At 34.5% G+C, this 21,272-nt stretch overlaps 1 long non-coding RNA gene across 1 annotated transcript; it reads right to left on the bottom strand.

Annotated features, from left to right (window-relative positions):
- Nucleotides 1–274: 274 nt before the first annotated feature.
- On the bottom strand, nt 275–5,668 carry LOC145306042 (uncharacterized). The gene is made up of 3 exons (XR_013874875.1): nt 5,602–5,668; nt 1,023–1,089; nt 275–313 (listed from the first exon to the last, which is right to left on the bottom strand). It is a non-coding gene; the product is annotated as an uncharacterized LOC145306042 (long non-coding RNA).
- Between the last annotated feature and the right edge of the window lie 15,604 nt (nt 5,669–21,272).

Below are 21,272 nucleotides of genomic sequence, written 5' to 3'. Positions count from 1 at the left end.
ATTCTAAAATATATATATATTATTAATACCACTGGACCAATATGGTTGTCCCTTGTCTTAGTATTTATTCCTGCCAACTATCAGATTTAGCACAGTCACACAGAATTCTAAAAATATATTTATATTATTAATACCACTGGACCAATATGGTTGTCCCTTGTCTTAGTATTTATTCCTGCCAACTATCAGATTTAGCACAGTCACACAGAATTCTAAAAATATATATTATTAATACCACTGGACCAATATGGTTTTCTCTTGTCTTAGTATTTATTCCTGCCAACTTTCTGATTTAGCACAGTCACACAGAATTCTAAAAATATATATTATTAATACCACTGGACCAATATGGTTGTCCCTTGTCTTAGTATTTATTCCTGCCAACTATCAGATTTAGCACAGTCACACAGAATTCTAAAAATATATTTATATTATTAATACCACTGGACCAATATGGTTGTCCCTTGTCTTAGTATTTATTTCTGCCAACTATCAGATTTAGCACAGTCACACAGAATTCTAAAATAAATAAAGATGGTAATTTTTTTCGCATAATTCCGTAAAGTTGGGTGTTGGGTTGTAGTCAAATGTCATTGACCATTTCATATATTTCATTTAGTTATTATTAAGAACACTTTGACTTTATAATAGCATTTGACTACAACCAAACGCCCATTGTAACGAAATTACGAATAAAAAATGTAACAGGATGTCTTTGTTCATGTAGCGTAAGATCTTGTTAACTGCTGTTGAGCCTCTAATTGGAACATCAAGGTTTAAAACAATTATGGGGAGGGAATCTCCACTCTTCTCCTAGAAAATAAATACCCTTCTAGGTCTGGGATAAAGTGGTGTTTACCCCACTCTACGTTGAAAACCTGCATTTTATCCCCCTCAAAATTATGAACAAATACCTAAGATAACCCCCCCCCCCCCCCAAAAAAAAAAACCCTCATTTCACCCCCCACTCAAGAAAAAAGCTTGGACGTCCATGTTAGCCAGGATGATAATAACAAACTTACCCTTGACACTGAAAACATCTTCCACATGCTTTTCTTACACACCTCACTCTTCTATACGTTTGCTTCTCTAGATAGATAGATAGATAGATAGATAGATAGATAGATAGATAGATAGATAGATAGATAGATAGATAGATAGATAGATAGATAGATAGATAGATAGATAGATAGATAGATAGATAGATAGATAGATAGATAGATAGATAGATAGATAGATAGATAGATAGATAGATAGATAGATAGGTAGATATATGGGGGGATACTGATAGGCAGATAGATAGATAAAAATTTACAGAAAAGCCTCGCATTATAAAACGTGTATAGAATTCCATATTGACTGTCAAAATAAAGTATACATTAAATCATTCTATACTGTTATGTAATGTAGCATGCAATACAAGAATTAAAACATCCGTAGAAACGAAACTAAATTAATTTGGAGAGTCGGATTAACGAATATTCACAATTATATGTAATAGAGAGCCAGAGTATTGGTTAAAAGACAGAAAATTTTTCTCTGATAGGCTTTCATTTTTAAGATATGGTTATAGGGTTGCCTAATCGTTCTAGGAGTCATCATTCAAAAAGAGTAAATTATAAGTATCTATCATATAAAAAATATCTGTAAAAAAATTAATAACGAACATAGAATTCTTAGTGATAATCTTATTGGTACAAAATCATCATGATAAGTTTAAATCCATAGGACAGTTCTAACAAGCTTTAAATAATGGCCAGAGTTATCCAGTAAGGTTGCACGGAATAACCCGAAACGAAAAAAAACTTCGCTCTTAAAAAAGAGTATATAGTAAATGGTAAAATGTTTATGAATTCTGACAGATAGGTGCTCTAAAAAAATAACAAATATTTAATTTTTTAGCCGTGTTTGACTAAAAAAATACTAGTAAGAATACAGATATAAGCCTGATATAATTTAATTGATATAAGCAGATATTTATTCTTAAAAAGAAATGTAGTTTTTTTATTGGCGAGGGAGATTGATTATATTTTTCTTAACATTTGCAAAAAAAATTTAAAAACATTTTCAAATATTTTTCATCCAGGATCTTATTTTTAGTAGCGAAGCTACTCTATAATTCACTTTGTTAGTAGCGAAGCTACTCTATAATTCACTTTGTCCGTCCGTCCGTCAGTCCTCAGCTCCTATAAAAGATAAAAAGCTGAAATTTTTTGACAACATTTCCATCATTAAGGAGCACAAATAACTATAAAACGTCAATGGCGGTCGGACGGCTTTTTAGCAGGTTTTAGGCTATTTTTTTATTTTCCACATTTTTCCTCATATCTTTGGTGTTTATGGTCCGATTTTCAAAATTTTTTCAGTTAGATATATCAAAATTAAATTTTCCGTCGTTTGGAGAACCAACTATGACGGTCAGACTGCCCTTTTGCAGGTTTTTGGCTATTTTTATATTTTTTACATTTTCCCCCATATCTTTGGTGTTTATGGTCCGATTTTCAAACTTTTTTCAGTTAAAGATATCAAAATCAAATTTTCCATCGTTTGAAGAAAACAACAATGACGGTCAGAGTCCCTTTTTGCAGGTTTTTGGCTATTTTTATACTTTTTACATTTTCCCCCATATCTTTGGTGTTTATGGACCGATTTTCAAAATTTTTTCAGTTAAAGATATCAAATTAAATTTCCGGTCATTTGAAGAAATCAACAATGACGGTCAGACTGCCTTTTTGCAGGTTTTTGGCTATTTTATATTTTTTACATTTTCCCCCATATCTTTGGTGTTTATTAATCGATTTTCAAAATTTTTTCAGTTAAAGATATCAAATTAAATTTCCGGTCATTTGAAGAAATCAACAATGACGGTCAGACTGCCTTTTTGCAGGTTTTTGACCGTCAGTCCCATCCACGAACTTTTGTACTTCGCTACTTATGGATGTTGTCATCCTTGTTTTAGAATTTGTTCGTTAGATATTTAGACTTGTTGTCCAATGTTTTTGTAGGAAGTATATATTTTAATTGAATTCACAAATATATATTAAATAATTAATGAAAGTTTATGTTTTGTAAAAAGTGTGTATAAAAATGAGAACCTTTTAAAAATTCAAATTGCACGGCTTGTAGTAATAGTAGGAAAATGGTATGCATCTCGTTGGAAAGGCTAAAAGCTTTAGTTTTTGAACTTATCATTATTGTGCTATTTTTAGTTTAGGAGCTACATCAAAATGTGTGAGAAAGGTTGGAACATGCGACTTATTCTTTTTTACAAGCAGAGTCCAAACTTTTAAACTAATAGTTAATGTACTGGTGTCTTATCCTTTCAGATCCCTGGACAAAATATATTTTTTATCGATTTAAAAATGAAGGATTATCCATCACTTTTTTAGGGGTTTTCTTTCCCACTTCTCCTCTCGTCTCCTTCATTTTTATGACGTCACATAGCTGATTTTTGAGACACTTTGTCCCGCTACATATATTAAATTATATATATGTAGAAATAAACAAATAGATAGATAGGTAGTAGTAATAGATAGAAGCAAAATTGTAAGTAATTTTGTTGAAAAACTGCTTGATACAGGATAATGTTTATGGACATACTTACATTTTTAGGACTTGATTATAGAGATGCTTCGCTTATAATATTGTTCTTTGTTGTCCCAGGAATCAATATACCAAAAATCAGATCAAAGGGATAATTAGATCACATAAAAATTTGTTGTTAAAAAGTAGAAAAATCAACATGTTTAAAATGGACGTACGGACATTCTGGTAATAATTATAGAGTTGCTACGTTTTCTAAATCGTACCTAACTACTACAGGAATCATCATGCAAAGTTTGAAATCGATATAACAATTCTAACATGCCTAAATTAACGAATAAAAGCTATCTATCTCGGACGGACGAACGGACGTACGGACCGACCCTAATTATAGAAAATCTTCGCTTTTAAAAGTAACAAGGATGACAACATCCATAAAAGCGAAGCACTGAAACGGTAACACTTGTATAGTGTCTGAACTGAATAATCAGAATATAAAAGTATAAGAGTCGAAGCAAAATTGTAAGTAATTTTGTTGAAAAACTGCTTGATACAGGATAATGTTTCTGGACATACTTACATTTTTAGGACTTGATTATAGAGTTGCTTTGCTTATACTATTGTTTTTTGTTGTCCCATGAATCAATATACAAACAAGGATGACAACATCCATAAGTAGCGAAGCACAAACAATTAAATTAGAATTTAGATATTAGTTGTCAAAAGCATGTATATTAGGAAAAAATCACGAAACCTTTTCAACATTTGTTTTTAATTTCTTAATATTTATATTTCAGTACTATGATAAACTGACTGATGGTTAAAGTAAATTACATAGTGGATGCTCAAAACAACGGGAAATTTAATTTTGATATGATTATGTTTAACTACAAAAAATTAAAAAAAACGGACCATAAACACCAAAGATATGAGGAAAAATGTAAAAAATATAAAAATAGCCCAAAACCTGAAAAAGGGCAATTCTGACCGTCATAGTTGTTTTCTTTGAACGATAGAAAATTTAATTTTGATATCTTTAACTGAAAAAATTTTGGAAATCGGACCATAAACACCAAAGGTATGGAATAAAATGTGAAAAATTCAAAAATAGCCTAAAACCTGCTTAAAGACAGTCTGACCGTCATAGTTGTTTTCTTAAATCGACAGGAAATTCAATTTTGATATCTTTAACTGAAAAAATTTTGGAAATCGGACCATAAACACCAAAGTTATGGAAGAAAATGTGAAAAATACAAAAATAGCCTAAAACCTGCTAAAAAGCGGTCCGACCGCCATTGATGTTTGATAGTTAATTGTGCTCCTTTATAATAGGAATGTTGTCAAAAAATTTCAGCCTTTTATCTTTTATAGGAGCCGAGAAATTTACGTTTCCCCCAAACTAAGACGGACAGACGGACAGACGGACGGACAGACGGACATTTCAAATTATAGAGTAGCTTCGCTACTAAAAATCAGATCAAACGGATAACTAGATCACATAAAAATTTGTTGTTAAAAAAGTAGAAAAATCAACATGTTTAAAATGGACGTACGGACATTTTGGTAATGATTATAGAGTTGCTACGCTTTCTAAATCGTACCTAACTACTACAGGAATCATTATGCAAAATTTGAAATCGATAGGACAATTCTAACCTGCCTAAATTACCGAATAAAAGCTATCTATCTCGGACGGACGTACGGACGGACGGACCGACCCTAATTATAGAAAAGCTTCGCTTTTAAAAAGATATCTAGATAAACTTCCTTTGTGGCTTTAGCCAGCCAAAGACTTGAATTTTAAAATAGATTGTCATAAACCAACCTGAGACTTAATCGGTTCAGTAGTCTTAACAAGAAACAAATAATACTTTTAGTCAAATTATCACTTACGAAGATAGATAGATAAATAGCCAACCAAAAAAATATAAAGTTAGATAGATAGATATACATAGATGAATAGCTCTCATATAAAAATATTTATATCGCTCTTAATCTAAATATAAGAATATGAAGATAGATAAATAGATAGATAGAAGAATAGATAGATAGACTTACTTTTATGTTTATCCATAGCTCTTATTCTTAGTTGACATTGTTGACATATAATCAAAACTAATCCTCTGAAATAATCAACAAGTTAAGAGATTAGCTTCCAGGATTCAAAACAATTTATTTTAGCAGTATATTTGGCAGGAACCGAAAGGGATAAGAGACAAAGATCAAAGTGTCTTAAAAAATCAGCTATGTGACGTCATAAAAATGAGGAAGATGAGAGGAGAAGTTGTAAAGAAAATCCCTGAAAAAGAGATGGATAATCCCTCATTTTTATGGCGTCACAAATCTGATGTTTAAGACACTTTGGTCTTTATCGGATAAAACAATAGCTCATAAACGGATGTGTATTATCAATGATGATTCCAAAATTACCCCTTCTGTAGATAACATTAAGTGGTTGAAACGTTTGAACACTCTACTAAAACCAAACAATCTAATTTCAATAAAAGTGTCTAAAGTTGTTAAGCTAACTAATGAGAAAACGTTATTATAAAGCTTTGGGGACTAGTGTAATAAACAGCCGTTTGTCCCCTTTATTTTCCGATTTTTTTTTGTCAGGGAGGAAGGGGTCATAGGACTGTTAATTACACTGGTACCTAAAGTTTTATAACCACGTCATCTTATTTTGGATAGTTGAATTTTTATACTAGTGTCCAAATTTTTCAAAAAGAAAATTCAGTATATATAAAAATAGGGGCTTATTTAGTTTGTCACCATTGAGGATATAAATCAGTTTATTGTCCATTGTCGTATCCCTTATAATCCCAGGTTTCTTGTGCATAATTTAAATAAATGTACATACAAAACACGGAATTTAAAGTTTTTTTTGGTAGGGAAGGAAGTGGGGATGTTGGTGTATTAGATAATTGCTTTAACTAAACTGTATAAAAATTTGAAGTACTGGATGCTTGTAAGCTTAAGAATACCATATTTTTAAGACAACATCCATAAAAGAAAGCTCTAAAATCAGACAGTAGGACAAAAGAATTGTGTGATAACTATTTAAGAATTGCTTACAATTTCTCAATCGTACCTAACTGTTACAGGAATCATCATGCAAAGTTTTAAATCGATAGGACAGTTCTAACATGCCTAACTAACGATAATAGCTATCTGTTACATACGTACTGGCACTGACCATAGAAAGCTTCACTAAGAGTGCTAATCAGAGAAGCAAAATATGACTCTATCAATTTAAAATATTCAATCTTATTCATAAAAGTGAAGCTTTTCTATAATTAGGGCCGGTACGTACGTCCGTCCGTACGTCCTTGACGGATAGCTTTTTTCGTTAATTTAGGCATGTTAGAATTGTCCTATTGATTTCAAATTTTGCATGGTGATCCCTGTAGTAGTTAGGTACAATTTAGAAAGCGTAACAACTATATAATCATTACAAGAATGTCCGTACATCCATGTTCAACATGTTAATTTTTCACTTTTTTTAACAACAAATTTTTATATGATGATCTAATTATTGATCTGATTTTTTGTATACTGATTTCTGGGACAGGAAAGTACAATATCATAAGCGAAGCAACTCTATGATTTAGTGTTACAAATTTAAGTGTGCCCTTAAACATTATCCTGCATCAAGCAATTTTTCAACAAATTTACTTACTATTTTGCTTCGACTCTTATACATTTATATTCTGATTATTAAGTTCTGACACTCTACAAGTGTTAATGCCCTCTTGTCCTACCGTTTCAGAGCATTGCTTTTATGGATGTTGTCATCCTTGTTTTATTAACATTTTGCTAGCAACTGAAATGTTTAATTACTTCTTATTTTAAAATTTATATTTCATACGAGGGAAAGAATGAGACAGACAGACAGACGGATAGAAATCGTTCTACATTGTATTATATTATATATAGATAAACAAAAAAGAGAAATTCTTTGGTCCTAAGAAATGTTCATTAAAGTGTATAGGTTCGAACCCGAGACCTTGGACCAACGGTGGTATAAATGTAACTAAAAGTGCATCGGAGAATATTCCTCTCTTCCGACAACTTCTCTGCACATGTATAGTCGGAGAATTTCTCTTTTTGGCGGGTTTCTTCGCGAACCATTGGGACCAATGGTATTACAGTATGATTTCAGTTTAGCAAGTGTAACAATGCTGTGATTATCATGGAAGATACATTTAAAACTTACCCATTTTTATCCCAAAAGTTTAATGATAACATTTTCTTTTTCGTTTTCGCAACAACTTTAGGGACTTTCTTTCCCGAAAAAGGGAGGGGGGGAAGAAAATCTCTTCAAAAGAGATGGGGAAAACCCCCTTTTCTCCCATCTCTTTTTTCTTCCCCCCTTCCCTTTTTTTTCTTTCTCCCTTCTCTTTTTCGGGAAAGAAAAATATGACGTAATTGGAACTTGTTCCGTAAAAGTTATACAAAATTGGGACAGTTTCCTATTTCTCTTTTATTGATATTTGATTGGTTGGTTCATTAAGTGTCCAAACGTTTCAACCATTGATTGTAATATACAGAAAGTGTTATTTTGTGTATCATCATTAAAGATATAAATCAATTTATCGGCTATTTTCCTATCCCTTTAGATTGAAGATATGTTTGAAACTTACCCATTTATATTAATATTAGCGATTGTGCCCATAGCATCTAGGTGCTCTTCAAATGGTTGGGAACCATGAAATAACCATGAATTTGCCCCAAGAGGTTTGATCAAACCAATTTTTCGTATTTTAGATTTAAAATAAAAAAGAAAAAGAAAATTTTTTGGGGGGGGGAATTTTTCATTTCTGGGGGGGTTGGGGGTGTCCCACCCCCCGAGAAAATAGTTATAAACCTTCCCGGGACCTATGAGAAGCTACCCTGTAGAGGAGAACTCGATCGGTTCAGCGGTTAGCGAGATCCTTCGCTACAAACAAACAGACAAACAAACACACACACAAACAGACAGACATTGTTCTACTTTGTATTATAGATTGGATTAGCGGTTGCGCCCTTAGAGGCTCACAGTTATCAAGCTACTAGAGGCGGCGTTCTAAAATTATCCCGCTATTGGCTAGATTGAATATTAATCTTTTTCTTCCATTGGCCTATCCCTGAATATTAATCTTTTTCTTCCATTGTCCAATCCCTGAATATCAACCCAACTACAAAAAAAAGTTACTACACATAAAGATTACTACGACTTTAGTTAGGTTTTTTGATTTTTCTTCATTTTTTTAAAGATTAAATGTCCCTCTCTCTTACTTCCCTTTCCTTCCGCCTTTTTTAATTTCATTATTTTTAAAATTTTATTTAAAACTGTGTTTATAATTTTGTCTCTCTTGCTTTAAAATATTTTAGGATCCTAGTATTTTTTGTTTCATATTATCGTCCTGAAAGGGTTAAAATGTTTGGTCAAATGTTAAATTTTAGTTGAATATCTGAACCCATTAAGGACGCCTCACTAGTATCAAATTATTTTAAAACTAGGTTTTCTTTAATTTATTATTTTATATGTAACATATGTGGATTATTAGTAGTATAGTAGTATTTGTAGAAAGCTAAAAATTGACCAGTTTACTTGCTTATATGCCCATTATTTGAAATACATATTTAGTAAGCTGTAGACCTTGTTCATTATAAGTGGTGTCAGAAATACACTCTTTACAGTGTGCTTTCCTTTTATTCTCTTTGCTTGCTAGGCAGGATATTGAGAGCTTTCCTTTTATTCTCTTTGCTTGCTACAGAAGCAGGATATTGAGTGACACTGATCTTATGCACATTGCCTCCTGGGATATTGTGTAAACTTCCTGCAACAAAATGCCAGATCCTGCAATTGCTGCATCTTCCAGAATTTCTCTGCCTTTTCCTACGTTTGCTGGAACTTGCACAGATGGGGATGATACAGAATTTAGGACTCACCTGTTGAAGCTATCAACTTATTTCTTGTTTAATGAAATAAATGATGATAGGAAAAAACTCCTTCTGTTGTTTCACTCCCTAAAGGGGAAGGCCAGTTCAAGTGCTGCCTATCTGGAAGGCAAATTAGCTACTCCTGGATACACATTCTGTGAATATGAAACTGATTTAAAGGGACTGTTCCTACCAACCACCTCATTGAATGTGTTTTTAGAGCGATTTCGGGCTCTCCAGCAAGATGCCAATGAGGACCCAATAACATATTCTACGAGACATTATCAACTCTACCTGAGGAGTGTTGAAGGTACAAATTCAAGTCTCAGTATATTTATTGATACAAATCTTAGAAGCCTTCAAAATCCAAAACTAAAATACCGCCTCCTAGGACGTACTTTTGCTGATTTTGCAGCCTACCTCAAGGCCATGCAAGAAGCTGTTGCCATAGAACTTGAAGCTGTACGACTGGGCCTTCACCAAGAGTCCCAGGGCCTAGGTGTGGATGTTCCACAACATGACTACGTAGACAAAGATGCTATGGAAGTCAGCCAGATGGATGTGAAATGCTTTTATTGCAAAAAGAACGGCCACAGAGCCGTGGATTGTTATTCCAAGAAACGGAAAAATGCTCTAAATACTACAACTGGTTCTCAACCCTACAAACCTGCAAATACCAAGGGTTTCCAGCCCAGAGCCAAACCTGCTGACCAAGTAAAGGACAAGAAATTCTGCAAAAAGTGTAAGACCAAGACTCATAATACAAAAGACTGCTACAAGGACAACAAAGAAAAGAAGAATATCTCCTGTATAGAAGAAAATGGTGAAGTAGATGAATTTGATGTGGAAAACTCCTGGGGGTTCTAGGTCAGGCTCCTGCCACAAACCCCTCACAAACAGGAGCCCAGATCTCTGCAATACACCCAAAACCTCCCTGCACACTATTTCTCAACAATGTTCCAACCCCATTCCTCATTGATTCGGGTAATACTATTGCACATTTTGAAGCAGCTATTTCAGACAGCTGGTGCAAGAAGTTGAAACTGCCAATTAAACCAACCAAACTACCAGCTGTCCACACTGCAAATAAGAAGATAATAGAGATTGTAGGAGAAACTGGCCCGGTAACAATGAAGTTGGCTGAGGGCAAGAACACTGTGGAACTGGTTATACCCAAATTATTGGTAGTGGATAACCTGTCAACTCCATTAAACATTGGTAAGTGCTTCCTTCAGCAGAATGATGTGAAACTAGCATTTGACAAGAATGCATATCATCTTACACTCAAGAACAAAACCTTCTTAATATCACAATTGCTTATGAACACAGAACCCTGTATCCAGGGAATGGATGAAGTCCAACTTATCAAGATGACTCCTGCCACAACATCTATTCCTCCTAACTCGGTTAAACTTGTTCATTGTACAGTAGATCCTGGTCAGAGGGGAAACAAGATTGAAGCTTTAGCTACTCAGGCTAGATTTATTAAAAACATAATAATACCTGAAGGTATTTTTCCTGTTCATAACAATAAACTGGAAATGTATTTCATAAATCCTAGTGATAAAACCATACAACTGAGTCCCTCCCACAGGTTCACTGGATCTACAGTTGAACCAATAGAATTGCCAGGGATCAACAACATGGGTATGGATGAGAAGTCTGAAGAAGCAGCTGATTATAAAGAGTTAACAGTCAAGGAACTAGCTAAGCTATTGAGGATTGAGGAAAATCAAGTGCTAAGGGACAATCCTAAAATCAAGAAGAAGTTGCTGCAGTTACTGAAAAAGCATATTCAAGTTTTCAACAATTCCAGAACACCTGGTTGCACAGATCTTATAGAATGCAAACTCAAACTCAAAGATAAATCTGTAGAACCTGTCCGGTGCAAAGCCAGATTTCTTCACCCCGCCTTGGCTAAAGATCTAGATACTCAAATTAAGCAGATGATTAAAGATGAAATAATCGAACCCAGTGAATCCCCTTGGGCAAGTCCCCTTGTATGTGTCAGGAAGAAAAATGGTCAACTGCGCTGGTGTGTAGATTACAGGTTGTTAAATGATTTGTGCGAGAAAAATGCCCATCCTCTGCCCAACATAACCCAGATGTTAGAAAATGCAGCTGGAAAGAAGATTTACAGCTGTCTTGATGCTATATCAGCTTATTATAGTGTAAAGATGGCCGAGGACAGCAAACCTCTCACAGCCTTTATCAGTCCAAAAGGTTTGTTTAATTTTTGCAGAATGCCATTTGGCTTGCAGGCTGCGCCCGGTATATATAGTGGCTTGGTTGCATTGGTTGCACAAGGCTTACCCCCGGATCAAGTGAGCAGCTACCTGGATGATACACTGATTCACAGTATAACACTGCAAGAACATTTAAAATGTCTGGATGAGACATTTTCTGCCTATACCAAAGCAGGTATACGCCTGAATCCAGAGAAAACAAATCTCTTTCAGGAACAGTGTAAATACCTGGGGTTCATTATCTCCAAGAAGGGCATTATGATGGATGATCAGTATGTGTCCTCCATCCTCCAGTGGCCAAGACCAATGAAGGGAAAAGATGTCCAAAGGTTCCTAGGATTTACATGTTACTATTCCAGATTCATCCCAAACTACTCCCAACGAACCAACCTTCTAAATCAACAAAGAAACACTGAAGATTTGGAATGGAATGATGAGCTGGAGGCAGAATTCACCAAGTTAAAGCAACTATTCGCTGAAAAACCAATTAGACACCCCCCTGATTATGGGCCAGCAGCTAGTAAATTTATAATCACCACTGATTATAGCCGTATTGGTTTTGGAGCCACACTGAGCCAAAAGCAAAATGGAAAAGAAGTGTTCCTTGCAGCTAGCAGTAGAACTACCACTACTGCAGAAAAAAACTATTCTTCCATCAAAGGAGAACTTGCAGCATTAGTGTTTGCTGTGCGCAAATTTAGCCAAATTCTTGGATATTCAGAATTTGTAGCCAGAACAGATAGTTCTTATCTATGTCACCTAAAAACCATTAAGCCTACCAATGCTCTCATGGTGCGGTGGCTAGAGTACCTCCAAGGTTTTAACTTTACTGTGGAACACATAAAAGGTGCTGCAAATCAGGCAGCTGATGCCTTATCTAGGACACTTAATCATGCTCCTCCTGATGCAGTGGAAAAAACAGAGCAAGATGAATTCAACCGAGCTATCTTTGCCTTAGAAGCAACCAATGCAGAAGAGCCTATTAATACACCATTAAGTCCTACCTACATAAGAGAACAGCAAGAAAGAGATCCTGTCCTAATCACTGTCAGTCTCTGGTTAGAGAGCCAGCCAGACAAGAAGGATGTAACAAAGGCAAGAAAGGATCTTCAGGTGTACTACAACATATTGAACACACTACAAAAAAGGACTGACGGGGTATTAATTCAGCAGGTGAAACATTGGAAAGGAGACCTCCAAAAGATCCTAGTGCCAGAAGCATTGAGACAAGATGTCTTCCTCAGTTGCCACAATGATGTAGTGGGCCATTGGGGTATAATACCTACCGCATCAAGAATCTCACTAAGATTTTTTTATCCAGGAATCTTGCAAGATGTCCGTAATAGGGTGAACACCTGCAACACATGTTTACAGAAAACCAACAAGATAAATGTTAAGCAGGGGACACACTACCCCCATCAATATGGTTACCCTAACCAGATGCTGTTTGTGGATCTTATTGGGCCTATGCCAGTGACTGAAAGGCAGCATAAATACTGTCTAACCCTTATGGATGGCTTCAGTCGATATGCAGCAATAGTACCATTGGTTAATAAAACAGCAGCAACAGTAGTAGAAGGAATTATCACCTCCTGGATCAACTATTTTGGACCACCAGCCCGCATACACTCTGATCAAGGCTTAGAATATACCAGTAAGATTACTCAAGCACTGTTACAAAGACTTGGAATCAAAACACTACAAGGTCCTGCATACAATCCACACTCAAACCCAATCGAACGTATGCATCATACCCTCAATGGTCTCATCAGAACAATTCTCCCCAGGGAAGAGAGACAATGGGACAAATATATAACATTGCTTATGTTTGCATATAACACGAGATTATGCGCAGCAACAGGAGTGACACCTGCTGCCTCATTTTTGTCAAGAGAATTATCACTACCCATAGATCTGATAATCAAATCCCCAGAACAAACTCCTACCAGTCCTTTGGAAGAAGTACAGAACATGGAAAGGAGGTACAATCATATTTACAAATTTGTTTTGGACAAGCAAAAACAAACCATACGAAGAAATGGCGAACTCTATGGTAATGAAGACCACAAGTTTAAAGAAGGTGATAAGGTTTGGTTTTTCACCAGTAGGAACGTTAAAGACAAATCTCCCAAACTTACAAGAATGTGGATTGGTCCTTTCAAAGTTACAAAACTAGTCAACAAGGTACTGGTAACCATTGTTGATCGCAACAACAAAGCTAACACAGTACATATATCAAGGCTTAAACCAGTACAAGGCCATGTTCCTAAAGGTAACATTCCAGCCCAGTGGGAGGATGAGGATGATCTGGACCCTCTAGTAGAAGAAATACAAGGTCCAGCAGTCTACAATATACCACAAGACAACATAACAACTGAATACCCTACTGATGAAACTATACCTGAAATTGTTGACATAGTGACAACTGTTCCTGCACCTTCTGTTCCTACTGTCCCTGCATCTATCCCTTCTACAGCTGCACCCTCAAGAGGCCAGCAAGTGGCCAGTAAACCAATCCTTCTACCTAGTGAACAAACCAAGAGAAAGGTAATGGAAGATAGGCCTGCAGCTAGTGAGGAAAGAAAAAGACCTCATACCAGGGGTCTAATAAGACTCAGGGAAGAAGAAAAAGTTCAGGAACCACTTGCTCCTAGGAAAAAAGCAGCACTTACATTCGATGACTACACAGAAGCTTTAGAGGAGGACAGCGATTAGCAAAAGAACTTTAGAAAAAAAAAAAAAATTGCTGCTTCATGTTCCTATATATATAATTTATGCTAATCAAATTAGGTTCATATTAGTTTACAGAACATCTTGAAACATGCTGTTAAATACAATCCTAATAAGATTGCTGACCAGAAATTGTGCCTATGTTGCCCAGAAAATTCTGGAATGACCTGCCTTCTCAACTCTGCCTGCTTAGTACATTTGACCAGAAGATTCTACCTGCTTTCCATCACATTTGACCAGAAGATTCTACCTGCTACCTGATATGCTGTACATCACATTTGACCAGAAGATTCTACCTGCTTTCCATCACATTTGACCAGATCATTTCACCTAATCTGCTTTCCATCACAACAACTGGCCTATTTTCAAAGTTTTAGAAAGCAACTAGCCCAGTGTTGCACATAAGTTTTAAATCAGTCTATCAACTATCTCCAGCATGGACAAGACTAAATGATGAAAAGTATATGCATATTCCTATTGGTGACAAAGGCCAGTGCCTACACAATAAGTTACTGGGACTGTCACCAGCCCACCAACATACAAGAGTATGATGCAACAGTTGCTTGTGACAATGCCAAGCTACAACCAGACACAGCTCCCCAACAGGTGTATCTACTTGAAAAACAAACTGTACAACGGCTGAAAGGCTATAAATGTGCTGCTTCTGTTAGCACCTTTACATACTTTTGTGGGGCATGGTCCCACTTAAAAGTAGCTATACCCCCTGAAATTCAAATACCAGTCCAGATCACACCAGCCCAGTGCCGCTATATGTACCATGGTCATCAAACCCCAGAGTCTCTGTTTGGAATCAAAAGACAAATTGATATCAACACCATCAACTTCTTTAACTATGTTTCCAAAGGCAATATGAAAACCTCCTCCAGCAACATTGCCTGTGAAGGCGAAGATTATAGATACGAAGGTAGAATTCTAAAGGACTCTCTTCAAATCCAACAAGTAACCATCACTGTAGAGGATGAGGAATATTTGGTGAAAGGTAACAAAATAGAATCTACCTCGGAACACATCACCTTATCCTGTGACGCTCCTTCCAAAGAATGTTTTACTACTCAAGGCACCTATATCTGGACCATAGAAGAAAATCATTGCGAGTTCGAAATCATACAAAGCCTTCCAATGAATTCGATTCTGGGTACTCACTATATAAATCATCAACACCAATTACTAATAAATGCATCAGAAGATATTACAACAAGTTGTGGCCTAAGAATACAGTCAACCAACATGAATAATATTTTCTTAACATTGGACCCTGGTGCAGCCTACTTGAATGCTGTACATGCGGCAGATGTTGATATCACCGCCAATATACTTGCAAAGGTGCAGTATGAGCTCCACATGCTGCACAACAGGATAACTGAATCAAACAAAAATCAACTCAGGGAAATATGTGACCAACAGCTCCAAACACCTAAGATGATACACCTAAAGGACAATCAATTTATCCATCGACATGGAGACATAATCTATCTAACCAAATGCCAACTAAAAAACGGAGTCATTGCTGAGGAAACCACATGTTTTGAGGAGATTCCTTTAACCAATGGACAGTTTGTAAACCCTATAACCAAACTAAGTCAAAATGTCAGCACACCAACCCTATGTTCCAGCCATCATCCAATGAAAATCAAGACCAGAGAGGGAAAATTTGTTAGCTTAGAACCACATATCAGGCCGGCACCAATACCACCAACGTACCACCTTGTTAATGAAGACAATTACCAGATGGAGGACCTCACTGAATCAGCGATATTTACAACCACTCAACTCCAAAGTTGGGAATCCCTCCAATCCTTCCCAAACTACAAGAAGAGCACCTTAAACAGAATAATGATAGGCCTATGCTTAGGCTCTGAACAATGCTCCAGCCATAACCAACCAACCCGAACCACCTACAGCCTCACAAATCTGGAGAACAGAATTAAGCTCAATCTGTGGCAAGAAATTCAGGAAATCATCAAAGAATATGCCACGTATAATGTATATCTGCTTGTTGGCATTAGCCATAAATCTGACTAACTTAGTGGTCACTGTGTTAAGTGTCTGTTTGACTTTAGTAAACGCGGGACCTAGGGCAATGCTAGCCCTAGCATATAAACTGTGCTGTAATTCCAGCCGCCAGTACTCCAAGATCCGAAAACTAACAAAGGCAAGAATGAAACCAGCAGAACAAGAAGAACTGTACAATTTCAACCTACATTAACCTACATTGAAATTTTAGTATATAAAATCCACAAATTAAGTTTTCTTTTAAAATTCAACTTTATTCTTTACAAAGCACATTGTTAAATTCCACAAATTAAGTTTTCTTTTAGAATTCAACTTTATTCTTTACAAAGCACATTGTTAAATAAAAAAAAAATAAAAAAATTTAAGGAGAGTATATGTAACATATGTGGATTATTAGTAGTATAGTAGTATTTGTAGAAAGCTAAAAATTGACCAGTTTACTTGCTTATATGCCCATTATTTGAAATACATATTTAGTAAGCTGTAGACCTTGTTCATTTTATATAAATTAAAATTTTCTATTTTATGAATAAAAATTTTATACTTTAATATATTTATTATACAAAGTAGCTTGATGTCTGTCCGTCTGTCTGTCTGAAGCTTAAGATCTCAGTAACTGCTGAACTGATTGGGCTCTACTCTTCAGGGATTATACCTACTGGTCCTGTGATGGTTTTAAGCTATTTTCTTGGGTAGTGGGACACCCCCAACCCCCCCAACAACTAAAAAAACCACCTCTAAAAAATCTCAGTAACTGCTGAACAAATTGGGCTCTACTCTTCTGGGAATATACCTACTGGTCCTCCGGTGGTTTTAGGCTATTTTCTAGGAGGGTGGGACACCCCAACCCCCCAAAAAATAAAAAAAATACCTATTTCCAAATTGTTTTTATTTTTGTAAACAAAAACTAGTAATTGGGTTGGGGTAACCCCACTGCATCATGGGGCGAAGCCCCCATGCACCCCCCCCCCCCCAAAAAAAAAAAAATTTTAACCAAAAAAATATTGGGCTTTTTGTAAGTTTTAAAAATTGACATCTTTAAAATGTTGTTGCAATTATAGTTATTAAATAAAATTTACAGAGGAGAGTTTTCAATTTTTGTATATACGGTGAACAACCTGGGTTTAATTTTTACAAATTGAAATTTTTGTGCATATGGCGCACAATCTGGGTTTAATTTTACCAAAGAGTAATTCGGCAAAGAATAACTTTTTTAAAAATATAACTATAGAATTATTCTGGAGGGTTGACTTTCCATTACCTCATGGGGCGAAGCCCCTAGAGGCTAGGGGCGAAGCCACTAGTAATTCAAATAGCAGCATGGAATAAAAAAATGAATTTATTCTTCATAGAGCAAAAAATGGGTCTTATCATTCTGGTCAATGAGAGTTTATTATGGATTATTGGAGCACTATGAGTAGTAAACATTTTATTATTGGAAGACTAAAGCTCATTTATAGATATTTATTTCCTATATAGATCTGTCATAGATCTTGATGAAATAAAGCAATCCATTTTATAAAAAATCTGTCGAAAATAATTCATAAGGTAAGAAACAGAAAAAGTAATCGCTAGGTATAGAATGAAAGTCATAAGATACTGACAAAAAAACCTTACTACTATATAATGGGATTAAAGATGATTTTCTATATTTGGGGTTGGTCCATTTGTTTGTTCCGGACGAACAGCTCTAATCTTAATGTAAGCATGTGAAGATTATACAGTCTATTTCAAACTTTAGATGATGATTCCTGTAACAGTAAAGTACATTATATAAAGTACAGCAATTCTATAACTATTTACAGATATATAAATATAAGAATACATGGATAAATTGACAATCGAAAATTTACCATCAATTTAGGTAGCTAATATAAACCTCATTTATAAGTCAGTTCGTTCATCTTGTTTGAAGGGAGGGGATAAATTAAAAAGATGGTAAAAGGGGTGGATAGTGTATAGTTATTTTAACCAGCTGGGAAGCATCACTTTATTAGAAACAAGAAATCGATTATCAAAAATTAAGTATTTGTCATTCGTCACTATTACATAAACTAGAGTTGGCTCAATATAACTATATCGCTATTGGCTAGTTTTCTATAAGTACATATCTATTATCTATTTCTCAATAAATCTATTTTCCTCCCCCGCCATTACTATCTAAAAGAAAGAAGTAAATATTTATTAATTAAAATGATTTTAAAAAGATTTTTTCAATTATATTTTTTTCACATTACCATCATCAAAGGGTTAATATGATTAAAATTTTAGTTTTAATATTTTAACACGAAGGAAGTGTCGCCACAATCGAATCCTTTTAAAATACAGTTTTCTTAGATTTACTCTATTATGAACATATATTTTTTATTTATGAAATAAGGATTAAATACTTTAATGTAATTCAGATATCAACATGAAGTGAAAAACTTAATTCATTCCATAAACAAATAGAATAAAGGTCTTATCGCTTTGGTCAATGAGAGTTTAATGAGGATTATTGGAGCACTATGAGTTTTAAACACTTTACCATTGGAAGACTCGAGCTCATTTATAGACGTTTATTTCCTATATAGATCTGTCATGGATCTTGATGCAATAAAGCAGGCAGTTTTGTAAATGTTAAAAATTGTAAGATTTCATTAAATAAAAGTAATCGCAAATATACTTAGAAAATAAAGAAAGTGAGTAAAATATTTTATTGTTACATGTATGTTATGATATCAACAATTTAAGATGAGAAATTGTAGAAATAAAAACGTTTAAAAAAGTAAAAACGGTATAACTGCAATTGCTATGAATTGCTCTATAGTTATAAAATCGTCACTTCAAATCAGCCTTCAAATCTACCTTTGATAGCCGGTGAGAAATCCTGGTGAGAAATCTTGGTTATTGAATAGCATTGCTTCTAAAAATGAACGAAAATCTTACATAAGACGACTTTTAAATTCTTGAACTGTTTATTATCAAGTTTATATTTCATTAAGTTTAAACATTACTATACAGTAAAACACTATAGGGGCGGGGGGTAAAATAACTGTATGTCCTATGTCCAAGGACCTTGTGCCGACGTTAACACAGCCAAGTCGCTACAAAAGAGCAGAAAGCAATTTGCTAGCAGACAATAAAGGTGACAGGTAATTGTCAAGTTATACATCTATTTAATGTTTAGATAATATAAGTATAGATGTATAAACCAGACAACTACCTGGTTTTAGTGGTATGGACCTTTTCCGTAATCGTTCTGCTTTTTTGAGCGACTTGACTGTGTTTCCAACCTAATTGAAAGTCAACACAGAGTCCCTGCCCAGGGATCTAAAGGGACAATACATTGGCCTATAAATTAATGTAAATCCCCAAATGATGATACACAAAATTTCCCCCTTATGTAGATTTCAATAATTGGTTGAAAGTTTGGAAAATCAACTAAATGAACTAACCAATCACAATTCAATAAAAGTCCCCAAAGTTGGAAAGCTAACAAATAAGAAAATGTTACTATATTACTTTGGGGACTAGTGTAATAAATTTAACCTATTTAATTTTGAAACAAGTACGATATCGTCCAATAATAGTGAAACTATTTAAATATGTAGTCAATTATTGGGTGAGTTAGGAGAAGAAAACATATAAAGAAAAAAGAGGAAAGTAAAAAGAATATTAAAGGGCGAATATAGGTTCGATATGATATGAGCTTATATCAAAGGTGCCATTGCATAGTTTTAGAATATCTATGTTAAATTTAAAAATTCAAAAAAATCCTTAAGTAGATTTTACAATTTTCGTGTTTTCTTCAACATATGATAAATGAGATGGCCTACAAAATTGTTTATTTTAGCCCTTTACAAGACTTTTTTTGACTAGTTCTCTTAAGTTTAATTGATTATTTCATTGGCATGCATCTTAAATGATAATTAAAATGTTTATTTTATTTAATTATATAGTATTTTATTCAAATTTTAAATAGCGTCAAAAATTTTGCTTTATAGTGCATCATAAAGATAAATATTAAGTTTTTAAATTTATTTTCTCTACTAAGATTTTAGATTTATTCATGATGAATACAATTTATTTATATAAAAATATATAATATGTAAAATATATTTACCCTTTGTAGCCTGGGTAAAGACACAAACATGATGCAACTTTTAGCAAACAAAAATAATATTTTAATTTTGAAATATTTTTTTAAAATTAGTTTTCAGCCCTCCCTTTTTCAATGTACTTTTACAAAATTATGTTATGAAAAATTTATTTGATCAAAAGTAAAAGTTGCAGCATCCTTTTTTTTCCCATTCCTTTCATCTTCATTATGACTATGATTGAACAAAAGCTTTATAATACAACCTTCCGACGCAGCCTTGTGTGATGCAGGGATGTTTGGATTTCTTAGGGAACCACACAAGTTACGCGAAATGGCGTAATTATATCAACGAATCAGTTCGGTTTTAGGCTAGAAACGGACTTATACAGTTAAATATGTCAATGTCTTTAAGTTATTTATAATCTATATAATTGCACGCTTGAAATAAGCCCATATCATATCAAACCTATATTCGCCCTTTAAGCAGAGATTTAAAGGGATAAGCCGATGGCCGATAAATCTATGAACATTCCCATTGATGATACAGAAAATTACTCTTATGTAGGTTACAATTAGTAGTTGAAACGTTTGGACACTCAACTTAATGTTAATCAATCAAAATTCATTGGGAGTCCTCAAAGTTGTAAGCCAAATATTAAGAAATCGTTAATATAATGTTTTGGGGACTAAACAGCCCTCCTCTCTCTCTGAGT

Source organism: Acartia tonsa, chromosome 14 (assembly GCF_053477335.1).
Source record: "Acartia tonsa isolate MP-2025a chromosome 14, ASM5347733v1, whole genome shotgun sequence".
NCBI classification, from domain to species: domain Eukaryota; kingdom Metazoa; phylum Arthropoda; class Copepoda; order Calanoida; family Acartiidae; genus Acartia; species Acartia tonsa.
The sequence above is the reverse complement of the archived record's forward strand: the minus strand, read 5'-3'. Positions and strand labels throughout refer to the sequence as shown.